Source organism: Leptodactylus fuscus, chromosome 2, assembly GCF_031893055.1.
Source record: "Leptodactylus fuscus isolate aLepFus1 chromosome 2, aLepFus1.hap2, whole genome shotgun sequence".
Classification (NCBI taxonomy): domain Eukaryota; kingdom Metazoa; phylum Chordata; class Amphibia; order Anura; family Leptodactylidae; genus Leptodactylus; species Leptodactylus fuscus.
Window position 1 is genome coordinate 46,699,626 of NC_134266.1, and position 15,983 is coordinate 46,715,608.

Below are 15,983 nucleotides of genomic sequence, written 5' to 3' on the forward strand. Positions count from 1 at the left end.
CCCTCACTCCTACCCTCCCCCTCCCTGTCTCTCATTAGAATGGCGATCCCACCCATTACTAGCCCCGCCCACCATCCCCCGTCTCCCTGGATAAGCTATTTCGCCCACTACCAGAAGACATGGAAGGCCACAGGAAGACCTGGTAAGTATTGCAGGGGATAGGAGATGGGGAAGAGTAATGGTGATGTTTCATTTCAGAAGCGGTGAAACGGAACGTCATCGGATTATCAGAAAGTGTCCCTCGAGCAGTCACATGACCGCTCCCGGGATATGGGTAATTATAGCTTTTTTTTAATGGAAGAAAGTAAAAGTTAGGCAGGGGGAGAGAGTTTAGTTTAGGGGTTAATTTTTAGTTTATCCTGGAAAACCTCTTTAAAGAGGACCTTTCACCATATCTGGGCACAGGCATTGTTATATACTGCCAGAAAGCTGACAGTGCGCTGAATTCAGCGCACTGTCGGCTTTCCCGATCCGTGCCCGGTGTAAAGCGCTATCGGTCCCGGTACCGTAGCGCTTTACAGTCAGAAGGGCGTTTCTGACCATTAGCCAGGAACGTCCTTCTGCCTCGCGGCGCCAATCGCGCTGTGCTGTGGAGCCGGGAGGAACTCCCCCTCCCTCTCCTGATAATGCTAGTCTACGGACAAGCTGTGTGAGCAGAGGGAGGGGGCGTTCCTCCCCGCTCCACAGCACAGCGCGATTGGCGCCGCGAGGCAGAAGGACGTTCCTGGCTAATGGTCAGAAACGCCCTTCTGACCATAGAAGAGCTACGGTACCGGGCCGTAAGCTCTTCACACCGGGCACAGATCGGGAAAGCCGACAGTGCGCTGAATTCAGCGCACTGTCAGCTTTCTGGCAGTATATAGAACTGCCTGTGCCCAAAAGTGGTGAAAGGTCCTCTTTAAGCTATCTGCAGCAGTCCCATACAGATGAATGCAGCTGCAGCACATGATGGGGAAACAGGACCACCACCCATCAAACACTTATCACCTATCCCATGTGTCACATCCCATCAGTGCCTTCAGCTCTGTGTGACTTTATGTCATCTATACTGTGCCCTATCTCAAAGGGGTTTTTCTTATGTTTCCTTCCCAGTGGACAGGCCATTAGTTATGCAGGTCAGTAATATTGATGCAATATTGATGACACGTAGAAGAGCTTAAGAGTTTTCACAATGTATTTAGGATTGCACTTGGAGCCCCTGTGGTCCCATTTTGCAGAGTTATAGATAGCCCATGTGCTTCTGTAATGTGCTTCATACAGCCCTGCATTATGGAGATATGTTGGGGGAATTAACTAAGCCAACTATGTGGAAAAACTGAAGCAGAACTGTCCATTAGTTGCACCGAAGATGTGCCACTTTGCTATTGCATCTTGCCCATCAACGCAAGCCTGGGATACATCGGCCCATCAGATTCACTATAACTTAAGGAAGTAAACAGGCATTTATAGGTGAAAACAGTCTTAATAAATTCCTACCATTCCGTCTACACCTGTATGGCTGCTGTTTCATAGTGTTGTATGAGAATGAGTCTGAGGCCCCACATTGTGGAAAAGCTCCATTTTTTGTTGCTTTTTTGAGCCAATGCCAAGAATTGATTTAGAAAGGAGAAGTAGAAGACCTTCCTTTATATTTCCATTTCTTTTGAAGCCACTTTTGGCTTTGGCTCAAGAGAACACAACAAAAACTGTAACAAAAAAAAGCTTTTCCGCAACCTGTAGTGCAGAAGAGATTTTCAAAAACAGAATAGGAGACATTACAATTTTCATATTTCGGATTTCTTCTTATGATATTTTTCTTTAAGCCAAGAGAGGGGATCAGTTCTGGTGAATGATTTGGTTTCTTTCCCCTCTCCGGAAATCTAGTAAGAAATAAAAAAAATATTAGACATCAGGATTGGATGGAATAATGTGGCATATAATACTAACACAAAGCAAGTAGTAGCACACAAGAAAACCTAAAGGAAGTCATAAGATGGTGCTTTATGTATAGTACAATTGCATGTCTTTGTCCTGATGGGTGGGAGCTGCACCCCTAGTATACACATTGCTTCTGAACCCCTATTAGGTTATCGGACACAGTCGCTACCAATATAAGAAGATCAGTGCATGGGATGTATAAATCTCCAACAACATATAACGCATACCAGGACATGTCATATATCACAATAGTACACTAGGCATCCTCACATTCTTCTTTACCATCCTGATAATGTCCTGTTCACACAGTGCAGATAACATTCATCTCTCTTCTAACAAATTCTACAGCTGTGCGAGAGGTGCAGGATTAGGTGGAGATATCAGCCATAGGCACCATGTAATAGAAGTGAACGGATTTTCCTATACACTGCAATATATTAGTATAAGCTATCAGACCCTCTAGGGTTCAAGGTCCCTAAGGGGTCTGAAAATGAAACTAAAATAAAAAAAAGTTTTTAAAAGTATACAAAAAACAAAGTTTAAATCCTCCCTTTCCATAGACCACATATAAAAATAGACAAAAATAAACATAAACACTTTAGATGTCTCCGTGCTCAAAAATGTCCGAATTGTTAAAATATTTATCCCATATGGTGAACCTTGTAGCGGGGAAAAAAAAAATTCTATATATCCAAATAATTTTATTTTAACACTTTGCCTCCTATAAAAAATAGAATGTAAAGAGATGAAATGGTATCAATGAAAGTGCCCCTGTGATCCCCGCATAAAAAAAAAGACACCTTACCCCAAAAATTTTTTAAAAGGTATCAAAACATTACAAATACTCTTTAAAATTGGTATCTCTGTGATTGTACTGACCCACAGAACACCGGTAACGTCATTTTTACCACATCGTGAAAGACGTGAAGATTAAAGGGGCTCTATTACTGGGAAAAGTCATTTTTAACTAATCACATCCTTGGATAGACTTTAGAAAGTCTATTCCACACCTACCTTTAGTATGTAAATTGCATCAGTGGTTTCTGAATTAGTCCATTTTTATTCATATGCTAATTAGACTGGTTGCACGATGCATCGTGCACCTCCTCTGCCTATTGTTTCCTATGGAAGTATATGCACAGGCTGCTGATGATGATGACTCAGCCTCATGTTTGGACACACACATAGGAGATAATAACAGGGACGAGTGCTGCTGGGATTCCTGTGCTGGCTGGAAGCTCATTAGCATATGAATAAAAATGGACTTATTCAGAAACCACTGAGGCAATTTACATACTAAAGGTAGGTGTGGAATAGCCTTTCTAAAGCCTATGCAAGGATGTGATTAGTTAAAAATGACTTTTCCCAATAATAGAGCCCTTTAAACCCATAAGAAATTGGTGCAAATTTCACTTCATCCAGAATGTTTTTCCAGCTTCCCAGTACATTGTAAAGGGTATTGAAAGTTGCCATTACAAAGTACAATTTGCTTCGCAAACAACAAGCCATCATGTGACTGTGTACTGAAAAATGAGAAAATGATGACTCTTCGAAAGGGAGAAAAAAAAGAAACGCAAAATTGAAAATTGGCTGCGGCATGAAAGGGTTAAACTATTCTAAAATATAAAAGCTGTCATTCACTTACAACAAACCTCAATCTTGGCAATGGGGAGAAATTGGTACATAAAGTTTATTAAATGATACCCAATTTATCATCATTATATTGAATGTCTTAGTAATATTAACAAGTAATCGATAGAGGTGACCCTGTGGTTCCCTGTACGGATATTCACCATCTGCGCTCCCGGTAATAAGCACATAATACAGATTTATGTGGTTTGTTCTTCTGGAGTCTTGTAGTCATTGCTCGGTTTTCTAAAGCCGGTTTCACGTATTCAGCTCTTTGATGCATTTTTTATAATTTGTCTAAATATAAATTGTTTAGGATTGCAAAATTGTTTACAATGTTTCTGAGGTCAATGACATTTTATCAAAACAGTCTGGGGAATCCTGGGAAAATATATAAGGGGCGGTAATGGTATTCTACAATCCTGTACGTGAATGTAGTAATGGCAGCTGAGCCTGTAAATCTGAGCCTTCTGATTTGTGAATGCAGAGAGACAGAGAGTAAGGGCACTTTCACGTGACCGACTACAGTCTATGGAAAACGGCAGTGTGGGCTGCATTTCCCGGACTGAACTTGGCCATGTGCGTAGGAGTCACCGAACACTCTTATCACTACAGTAGTGATCTGACATAACACTATCACTTCATTATTGTGGCCGTGTCACAGGAGCTCACGACATGATAACGCACTATGATGCAGCTCAGTTCGGGAAATACGGCAAACACGGGTCGTTCTCCATGGTTGGGACATGGTTGTGTGAAAGAGCCCTAAGAGAGAGAGCAGTATTGTATTCAGCAAATCTTACTTTGTGTAAGGCTTTGGCATTGTTGTCTATTCTGTTTGTGCCCATGTTGTCATAACTGTCACCAAAAATATCCTTAATTCAGTTAACGCCCAGTTCAAATCTGCGTTCGAACCATTTCGTTCCCCTATCCGCATGAAATATGTGGAGAGAAAGTCTCTCCAGCTGCACTTTTTTCTCCGCATTTTTCTTGCAGAAACCGAGCGGAAACCACACAGACCCCATTATAGTGTATAGGGTCCGTGGGTTTCCTTAGGTAACTGCTTTTTTGTGTCGATAGGTTTACGATTGGGGAGTCCCCAAGTGGACTCCACTAAGACAAACCTGAACACAGATGTGAACCGGGCCTAAGGGGGGATGAAGAAAGATTCCTGATACTGTAGTATACTTATTATTACTACTGTATTACTATTAGTGTTATTTATGAAATGTTCTTATTACATTATCATTATTAGTGTATTAACCCCTTCCTGGCATCCACAGTACATGGCAGCCCGATAACAACCCAATCCAATCGGACTCTGGAGTCAATGACTTACTAGACCCTGCACTGCTCTTGTATTACAGGATGTCTGTAATACTACAGACGTAATATAGTAACACAGTTGAGGAAAAACACAATTCCAACATATAAACCTACCATGCTGATCCAGAGACAAGTAAAGACCCATGACAGAGACTCCAATTGCCCCAACTCCAAATATGGCAAATAGAATAAATCCCTGGAATAACATCCAATTCCAAAATACTAGTTCCCATAACTTACGACTGATAATTTTAACTTCAAGAGAGGCATCCAGGCCCTTCCTGAACTTGTACAATTTATCACCCATCACCACCTCCTGTTGTAGTCATCAGCCAACAGTTTATATGGTCAGAGACATTTAACTTCTCCCATACTGTCAATTGTGGCCATGGCATCTGACAACTAATTCTGTCGAAGGCTATTGATTCTGGTGGCTGACGACAATCTCAGAATCTCTTCACATTTGCTGCTGCTATGACAGCCAGGCGTTTTTTAAAGTCCTGCCGCAGTAACAATTCTATTAAACCCTGCCTCAGGCCGGGCTTAATAGGAATAAATTGATGACCTTTATATATTTGTTCCTTTCTAGATGAAGACTAGGGTTGAGCCAATCTTGATATTTCAGGATCGTTTTTAAAATCCAATTTCCGATCATTTTCCATTCGATCAAAATTCCGATCCCAATGCAAGTCAATGGGATTTTTTTATTAATCGAAGATCGGATTTTAAAAACGATCCTATTCACTACACAGCATGGAGTCTAAAAATTGAACGCTTTGTTAGACTCCACGCTGTGTAGTGATTAAACAAAAATCCTCTGGCTACTTAGTCCCCCCCTGGTGTCCACTTGCCTGCACAGAAACACTGCCGGTGGTCCGGTCCCTGCAGTTCTCGCCTCACTGCCCCCGCCTCCCATGTTAGTGTTACAGACCTAGGAAGAAGGCAGGGCTTGTGGCTTAGAAGAGTGTGGGCAGGTACAGGGTGGGGAGACATGAGTGCTCCCCTCCCAGTACCCGCCCATGCTCTCCTAAGCCACAAGCGCTGCCTTCTTCCTAGGTCTGTAACACTAACCTGGGAGGCGGGGGCAGCGAGGTGAGAAGAGGATTGAGAACAGAGGGGACTGGACCAGCGGCAGCACTTCTGTGCAGGTAAGTGTTATGCCTGGTTCACATATGTGTTCCGTCCGTAAGAGTCTGTATGAGGACCCCTACGGACGAAACACAAGCGCAACTGCAAGCGCTGTGCAGTTCAAGCACACGGACCCCATTATAATCTATGGGGCCTGTGCGCTTGAACTGCACAGCGCTTTCAGTCGTGTTTGTGTTCCGTCTGTAGGGGTCCTCATGCGGACTCTTCCAGACGAATCACATCAGCATATGTGAACCAAGTTCAAACATTCTCAAAAAAAGTATGTCCAGTAACCATTGAATAAAATATAACTTTTACTTTATCAAAAAATAAAAAGGAAACATCTTACATGCTCCAGGAACAAGACAGAAGAAAAAATGTCCGCTTACGCGTTTCGGGACATGTTGTTGCGTCCCTTAGTCATAGCACATAGTTACTATGACTAAGGGACACAACAACATGTCCCGAAACGCGTAAGTGGATATTTTTTCTTCTGTCTTGTTCCTGGAGCATGTAATATGTTTCCTTTTTATTTTTTGATAAAGTAAAAGTTATATTTTATTCAATGGTTGCTGGACATACTTTTTTTGAGAATGTTTGAACATTGTTGACCCTTTGCAGTCAGGGTTTTGTCCGATGCAACCATATCGGATCTACAATTGAGTCTGATGTAGCATTCATCTTTTGTATTTTTATGTGAACCAAGCCTTAAGCTACTAGCGATGTTAACTAGTCTCCCATTAGAATGAATGGACACAGCCGGCACGCAGGGGGTTAAAGGGCCGGACGCCGGCACAGGCTGTGTGTCGGCTGCATCCATTCATTCCTATGGGACCTAGCTAACATTGTTAGCTTTTCCCACAATGCTTGGCCAGTAGCAAAGCATTGTGGGAAATAATCTCCAACCTCGATCCCGCCTAAAAAGATCGGGATCGGAATTCCAATCGCGATTGTGAAATTTACTTGATCGCCGATCGGAATCCGATCCTGATCGCTCAACCCCAGTGAAGACCAATCATATTGACCATAATACTGGTGGAGGATCGGCATTTTCTCAATTCATTTTACAACTTCTGCCAATCTGCTGTTAGGAGTATTTTGGTTCATTGCTTTCTATTTTTCTTACCTGGGGAGTTTTTGGCTGCGCGGTGTCTGGGGTGGCATCCTGGCGCTGCGGGGTTGTCCTGTCGTGGGTATTGGTGCACACCTTCTGACTTGCACGCACGCACTGCTGGTAGGCAGCTTTATTTCCTGGTTGATTAGTCTGTCCTCCCATTTGCACCTGGGAGGAGTGGTCTCTACTCTGTATTTAAACCCATGCCTCGCATGGTTCTGTGCTGAGTGTCGCTTTTACAGAGCTAGGCCTTAGCAGGAGGAGTAGGTGGTTATCTTGGATAGAGGAAGTTCCGTGGTTGGTTTTTGGGAGGTTTGGGTGAACAAGTTGGTTTGTGTGTTTTCCCTTCTGTGTTCACCAATCCTACCTCTGTGTGTTATTGACTGTGTGAGTGAATTGCCTTATCCTTTGATTTCTACTCAGTTTCCCTGTGTTTGTTTCCTAGTGTAAGGTTCCTTCCCATATTGGTTTGGGGGAATCCTTTCCCACATTTTTCCTGTGTGCTGCTTGTGTTGTTAGTCAGCGCACACCCTTGTCAGTCCCTGTCAGTAGCAGCTTCACTTGTTCGTTAGGGGTGACCCCCTTTAGTCTCCAGTCCCTAGAGATCTTATAGGGCATTCCTTCTCCCACTTCCCTCTAGGCCTACGGTATCAGTGAGAGAGGAGCCGTCGGGGTCAGGCTTAGCCTGAGAACAGCCGACCCACACCCGTGAGGCAGGGACCGGGATAGCTAGTGGGAGTAGTGCAGGGCAAGATTTCCTACTGCTATTCCTTAGCCCCGTTGCAGCTACCTGGACTGACATAACAGTACACTCAGCCGTAAAAAAAAAAAAAAAGGAAAGGTTCGTTTGCATTATGACGGACCTGAAACAGTTGTACCAGGCGGTGCAGCAGATCTCCACTGAGATGGAGGGGATCAAGCTACGAATGGATGCCATCCAAGCTTCTGACGTATCTCAGTTACAGCAGGTGGCTCAACACACAGCCTCTCAGGTGGAGGGCATACAGAGGCAGGTGAGTAGCGCCCCTGTGGGTCGGCCTCTGGAGCCAAAAGTCAGCTTACCTGAACCCTTCCGAGGTAAGAGGTCAGATTTTTTCCGATTTCAAAAGGACTGTCTTTTGTATTTCTGGCTACGGCCGTTTTCCTCCGGTTCTGAGGTACAGAGAGTTGGGATTATTATTACTTTATTGAGAGATGATCCCCTCATCTGGGCACATTCGTTACCAGCCGACTCAGCTTGCTTACTAACTGTAGAGGCGTTTTTCTCCACAATGGGGTTACTGTATGACGACCCAGACAGGGTACGCACGGCTGAGTATAACCTACGACGTTTGGTGCAAGGGGATCACGCTATAGAGAAATATTGCACAGAGTTTCGTAGGTGGGCAGCAGAAGTACACTGGAATGACCCCGCTCTACTTAGTCAGTTTGAGACAGGACTCTCAGACCAGGTTAAAGACCATCTAGTTTCTCACCCTGTTCCGGGAGATCTAGATGAGGCCATGCAGCTGGCAATTAGAGTTGGACGGCGCCTCCGGGAGCGTGGAGACAAGAGTCCAGGGGGGTTAACCCTCCTCAATTCTCTGTTTTTAGAGAGGACCCGGGGGACCAACCCATGCAGATTGGGGCCACTGTGCGAAGTGCAAGACCCAAGAGTGAAGGGTCCCGCACAGTACGCTGTTTTGTGTGTGGAGGGATGGGACATTTAGCAAGGGTATGCCCCTCCAGAGAATGGTTCGCCAAGGAGAGTAATAACCCCAGGTCTATTGAGGGTAAAGGGAGAAAACCTACTAAGGAGGGAGGTGTGCATGTTTCCTGTACTCAGACTGCCGGGTTGACCCTTGATGGATGGGTAAATGGGCAGAAGTGCCGGATTTTGGTTGATTGTGGTTCGGCAGTCAACCTTATTGACTCAGAGTTTTGCGAGCAACTAAGGGTGAGTCCTTTGGTCTTGAAGTCTCAGATACCGGTGTGGGCTATTGATAAGACCCCTCTACAGCAAGCTGTCATCTCCAAACAGGTGGAGGGTCTGGAGTTTATTGTGGGTGGCCACAGGGAAGAGATTAACTTGTTCTTATTGTCTAAGTTACCAGCACAAGTAGTGTTGGGGTGGCCCTGGCTGAAGCAGCATAACCCTATTATCAACTGGGAGACCGAGTCAGTAGTTTCTTGGGGGCAGGGGTGTAATTGTCGATGTCTGCCCATATCCGTTATGTCTTTGTCTATAGACAATTTGCCTCAAGAAATATGTGAGTTCAGGGAGGTCTTTGAGGAAAGGGCAGCCATGACATTACCACCACATCGCACCTATGATTGCTCAATTAAATTTATACCAAATGCAGTGTTACCCAAGACAAGGTTGTACAATCTCACTATACCGGAGAGGGAGGCGCTCAAGGAGTATATTGAGGGGAGTCTAGAGGTGGGGCATATTCGCCCATCTAAGTCCCCAGTAGCAGTGGGGTTTTTCTTTGTAAAGAAGAAAGTTGGAGGGTTGCGCCCTTGTTTGGATTTTAGGGAGATTAATAAAATCACGGTGCGGAATCCCTATCCCATCCCGTTGATCTCGGATCTATTCAGCCAGATTACGGGAGCTCGCTGGTTTAGTAAAATAGATTTACGTGGGGCGTATAACTTGCTGAGAATCAAGAAGGGGGATGAGTGGAAAACAGCGTTTAACACACCCCTAGGACACTTTGAGAGTCTGGTGATGCCTTTTGGTCTAACCAATGCGCCCGCGTTTTTTCAGAATTTTATTAATGATGTACTAAGTGCCGTCATAGGGAGGGGGGCTGTGGTCTATCTGGACGATATACTCATTTACACCCCGGATTTGGAGACTCATTGGGAGAGAGTGAGAGAGGTTTTAGATCTCCTGAGGGTTAACCAATTAAGTGCTAAGCTGGAGAAATGTGTGTTCGCGGTCAATAAATTATGTTTCCTTGGCTATATCCTATCGGACAAGGGGTTCGAGATGGATCCTGAGAAGGTCAGGGCAGTCTTGGAGTGGCCGCGACCTGAGAACCTAAAGGCGGTCCAACGGTTCTTGGGATTCTCCAACTATTATCGCCAGTCTATTAAGGGATTTTCTGAGGTTGTGAAACCCATCTCGGACTTGACTAAGAAGGGGGCTGACTGTGCTAAGTGGTCGCCAGAGGCGCTAGCCGCGTTTGAAGAATTGAAGAAGCGATTCTCGTCCGCTCCCATTTTGAGACAGCCGGATGAGAGGTTGGCCTTCCGAGTGGAGGTGGATGCCTCCTCGGTGGGGGTGGGAGCAGTACTTTCTCAGGAGTTCGAGGAGGGTACGCATCCCTGTGCCTTCTTTTCTAAGAAATTCTCTGCCTCTGAATGGAATTATGACATCGGAGATAGGGAACTACTGGCAATAAAACTAGCGTTCGAACATTGGCGTCACTTCCTGGAGGGGGCCAGAAGGCCAGTCCAGGTATTTACTGATCACAAGAATTTGGTTTATATTGGGTCGGCGAAGAGATTAAATGCACGGCAGGCCAGATTGGCTCTATTTTTTGCGCGGTTCCACTTTACCGTGACTTATGTGCCGGGTTCGAAGAATGTTAAGGCTGATGCTTTATCCCGGTATATGTCGACCGAGGAGGAACGAGAGGCGCCTGCCACTATTCTTGGGGATGGAGTGGTGGTAGCAGTATTGGGCGCGAAATTGGAGAAGGCCTTGATCGAAGCGCAACACGCTGCACCTTCCAAGATACCTAGAAACAAGCTGTTTGTCCCAACTACTCTCCGACAAAGTCTCCTGAGGGAGTGTCACGAGTCGGTTCTTGCTGGTCACCCGGGGGTTTCAGAGACCATGAGATTGGTGTCTAGGAATTTTTGGTGGCCAGGGTGGAGTAGGGATGTCTTGCAGTTTGTTCAAAATTGTTCGGTCTGTGCAAGAGCCAAGGCGTCACATACCCGTCCCCACGGTCTTCTACATCCATTGGAACCTCCTAAGGCACCTTGGACTCATCTGTCTATGGATTTCATCACGGGCCTTCCGGTGTCTAAGGGTTTCACGGTCATTTGGGTAGTCGTTGACCGCTTCACGAAAATGTGCCATTTGATCCCGTTTTCCAGGCTGCCATGTGCCAAGACACTATCAGAGGCATTTATTAAAGAAATTGTAAGGTTGCATGGTCTTCCTGAGGAGATCGTTTCGGACAGGGGTCCGCAATTTGTGGCTAAATTCTGGCGGGCTTTTTGCAGCAGGCTGGGAGTTACACTGTCGTTTTCCTCCGGGTTTCACCCGGAGTCTAACGGGCAAACAGAGAGGAAGAATCAGGATGTGGAACAGTTTTTGAGGTGTTTTGTTCGAGAGAACCAGAATAATTGGGCTGACTTTCTCCCCCTGGCAGAATTTTCCCTAAACAACCATGATTCCAACGCCACAGGCACCACACCTTTTTTTTGCTCCGGTGGTAGACATCCTGTTTTCGGAGTATTTTCTTCCATTTCTTCCCCAGTTCCGGAGGAGGAGCTATTTTCTAAAAAGCTGCAGGGGGTATGGTCCCGTACCCGAGAGAATCTGGTGCGGGCGTCGCACCAGGCTAAGGTCCAGGCGGATAGGAAGAGAGGAGAGTTGCAGTTCTTCCCTGGTGAGATGGTTTGGTTGCCCACCAAGAATATCAGGTTGAAGGTTCCTAGCAAGAAGCTGGGTCCCAGGTTTGTGGGTCCTTTTAAGATCATCAAGATGGTAAATGAAGTGGCGGCACAGCTGCAACTACCTAAAAGGTGGAAGATAACCCGGGTGTTCCATGTCTCCTTGTTAAAGAAGGCCAAGAAGGGAACGTCTCCAGTTAAGGTTCCACCAGTTTCTGAGTCGGGGGAGTATGAGATATCCCGAGTTCTGGATAGCAAATATGTTCAGGGGAAGCTACGGTATCTGGTGGCATGGAAGGGATACGGTCCTGAGGATAATTCTTGGGTTCTGGAGTCGGATATGTCAGCCCCCAGACTCGTGGAGAAATTCCACAAGGAGTTCCCGAAGAAGGATGCTCCTAGAGAATCCGGAGTCTTCTCCTTGAGGGGAGGATCCTGTTAGGAGTATTTTGGTTCATTGCTTTCTATTTTTCTTACCTGGGGAGTTTTTGGCTGCGCGGTGTCTGGGGTGGCATCCTGGCGCTGCGGGGTTGTCCTGTCGTGGGTATTGGTGCACACCTTCTGACTTGCACGCGCGCACTGTTGGTAGGCAGCTTTATTTCCTGGTTGATTAGTCTGTCCTCCCATTTGCACCTGGGAGGAGTGGTCTCTACTCTGTATTTAAACCCATGCCTCCCATGGTTCTGTGCTGAGTGTCTCTTTTACAGAGCTAGGCCTTAGCAGGAGGAGTAGGTGGTTATCTGGGATAGAGGAAGTTCCGTGGTTGGTTTTTGGGAGGTTTGGGTGAACGAGTTGGTTTGTGTGTTTTCCCTTCTGTGTTCACCAATCCTACCTCTGTGTGTTATTGACTGTGTGAGTGAATTGCCTTATCCTTTGATTTCTACTCAGTTTCCCTGTGTTTGTTTCCTAGTGTAAGGTTCCTTCCCATATTGGTTTGGGGGAATCCTTTCCCACATTTTTCCTGTGTGCTGCTTGTGTTGTTAGTCAGCGCACACCCTTGTGAGTCCCTGTCAGTAGCAGCTTCACTTGTTCGTTAGGGGTGACCCCTTTAGTCTCCAGTCCCTAGAGATCTTATAGGGCATTCCTTCTCCCACTTCCCTCTAGGCCTACAGTATCAGTGAGAGAGGAGCCGTCGGGGTCAGGCATAGCCTGAGAACAGCCGACCCACACCCGTGAGGCAGGGACCGGGATAGCTAGTGGGAGTAGTGCAGGGCGAGATTTCCTACTGCTATTCCTTAGCCCCGTTGCAGCTACCTGGACAGACATAACATCTGCACGCCACTAAAAGACTGTCATATCCAGCCACACTTTACTTGATCATAAAATAAAAAAATCCTTCACGTAAAAAAGATCTAAATTTATAGAGTTTCTTGAGTTCAGTGACATCTAATGATAAATTTTCTTTCCATTTTTTTCTCAGTCTTTAACGTTGTCCCGAGAAGGTGTCTCAATCTGCCTTGAAGGAAAAGGCCCAGGACCCTGAAAACCCCAAACAGAATCCAAGGGTAAGAAATATTGGATGAAGCACCATAAGTAATCCCATCTAGACAGCGCTGGATCATAATGCCTGGCCCCTAAACCCCAGTTGGACATATAACTGGACACAAAACAGCAAGATGTATAGATGATATCTGGAGCTGCCCTACTAGGAGAATGAAGATCTAGCCATGATGTCTCTGTATGGAGCAACATGAATATGTGCTATGGAAAAAATTCTATAAAAAATGGTGTGGGAAAAAGAAAAACAGAAAACTTGTTCGGTGCATTGCTATCTGCATTTCGGTACGTGGGACCTTAGCCTAGAAGTATGGAGCTGCACTTCTGAGCTTGAAAGCTACTTTAAGTAAATATAGTATAATGAGTATTAAAAGCTGGTGCAATACAGACCGCCAATAGAGAATAGACAACCAAAACAATCCACAGATATATAAATACATCCTTGCTGAAAACTACAAATAATATAAAAGTTTTTACATGAAATGGATCAGCATGACAAAACCACATGATGGATAATAATGTGCCGAACAAAATGGTGAAGTTATTTGCACTGCAGTGTATGCATAAATCACCCCATATAATAGCAGCCAAGGTACAATTACATATAATAAGGTCTAAAAATACTACAAAATTACCTGAACAATCCCCACAGAAGTGAAATATGTGTCAGAGTTTCTCGTCTGTGCACATAGTTGGGTACAGTATATCCAAATGTTCAGATTGTTTTGTAGTATTTTTATGCCTTTGTGCCTTATTATAGGTAATTGTACCCTGGCTGATCCGTTTTAAGTGAAAATTTTATACTGCACTAGGTTCAGATCTGCTCTTGGATTACCATTCTTTGGGTTCGCTTGGGGACCCAAAAACCAGAGACCCAATACGTTTACAAAGCGTTTACCATGAAAACTATATGGGGTCCGTCGGGTTTCCACCCTAAAAATGTGGAGAGAAAAGTCCTGCTTGACAGGATTGTCTAGTATGAACACAGCCTTATTTGTAGTTTTCAATAAATATGTATTTACTAGCTGGTACCCGCGACTTCGTCTGCGGTGATTGTAGAAGTGTGTAAATACAGGGGCGGGTAAGGTTTTAGTAGTGTGTATAAGGTATGAGATATAAAATGTACAGTCCTATGAAAAAGTTTGGGCACCCCTATTAATCTTAATCATTTTTTGTTCTAAATATTTTGGTGTTTGCAACAGCCATTTCAGTTTGATATATCTAATAACTGATGGACACAGTAATATTTCAGGATTGAAATGAGGTTTATTGTACTAACAGAAAATGTGCAATATGCATTAAACCAAAATTTGACCGGTGCAAAAGTATGGGCACCCTGATCATTTTATTGATTTGAATTCCCCTAACTACTTTTTACTGACTTACTGAAGCACAAAATTGGTTTTGTAACCTCAGTGAGCTTTGAACTTCATAGCCAGATGTATCCAATCATAAGAAAAGGTATTTAAGGTGGCCAATTGCAAGTTGATCTCCTATTTGAATCTCCTCTGAAGAGTGGCATCATGGGCTACTCAAAACAACTCTCAAATGATCTGAAAACAAAGATTGTTCAACATAGTTGTTCAGGGGAAGGATACAAAAAGTTGTCTCAGAGATTTAACCTGTCAGTTTCCACTGTGAGGAACATAGTAAGGAAATGGAAGACCACAGGGACAGTTCTTGTTAAGCCCAGAAGTGGCAGGCCAAGAAAAATATCAGAAAGGCAGAGAAGAAGAATGGTGAGAACAGTCAAGGACAATCCACAGACCACCTCCAAAGAGCTGCAGCATCATCTTGCTGCAGATGGTGTCACTGTGCATCGGTCAACTATACAGCGCACTTTGCACAAATAGAAGCTGTATGGGAGAGTGATGAGAAAGAAGCCGTTTCTGCACGTACGCCACAAATAGAGTTGCCTGAGGTATGAAAAAGCACATTTGGACAAGGCAGCTTCATTTTGGAAACAAAAATTGAGTTGTTTGGTTATAAAAAAAGGCGTTATGCATGGCGTCCAAAAAGAAACAGCATTCCAAGAAAAACACATGCTACCCACTGTAAAATTTGGTGGAGGTTCCATCATGCTTTGGGGCTGTGTGGCCAATGCCGGCATCGGGAATCTTGTTAAAGTTGAGAGTCGCATGGATTCCACTCAGTATCAGCAGATTCTTGAGAATAATGTTCAAGAATCAGTGACGAAGTTGAAGTTACGCCGGGGATGGATATTTCAGCAAGACAATGATCCAAAACACCGCTCCAAATCAACTCAGGCATTCATGCAGAGGAACAATTACAATGTTCTGGAATGGCCATCCCAGACCCCAGACCTGAATATCATTGAACATCTGTGGGATGATTTGAAGCGGGCTGTCCATGCTCGGCGACCATCTAACTTAACTGAACTTGAATTGTTTGTCCAAAATACCTTCATCCAGGATCCAGGAACTGATTAAAAGCTACAGGAAGCGACTAGAGGCTGTTATCTTTGCAAAAGGAGGATCTACTAAATATTAATGTCACTTTTCTGTTGAGGTGCCCATACTTTTGCACCGGTCAAATTTTGGTTTAATGCATATTGCACATTTTCTGTTAGTACAATAAACCTCATTTCAATCCTGAAATATTACTGTGTCCATCAGTTATTAGATATATCAAACTGAAATGGCTGTTATAAACACCAAAATATTTAGAACTAAAAATGATTAAGATTAATAGGGGTGCCCAAACTTTTTCATAGGACTGTAACTGTGTATCTTGTTTT

At 44.5% G+C, this 15,983-nt stretch overlaps 1 protein-coding gene across 2 annotated transcripts in view; it reads right to left on the reverse strand.

Annotated features, from left to right (window-relative positions):
* Positions 1-721: 721 nt before the first annotated feature.
* Positions 722-15,983, reverse strand: part of CTPS2 (CTP synthase 2) — a 150,837-nt gene continuing 135,575 nt past the window's right edge. For both annotated transcript variants that reach the window (XM_075263671.1, XM_075263670.1), the window contains one exon: positions 722-1,859. The gene's annotated coding sequence lies outside the window, so the exon portion shown is untranslated. The remainder of the gene's footprint in view (positions 1,860-15,983) is intronic.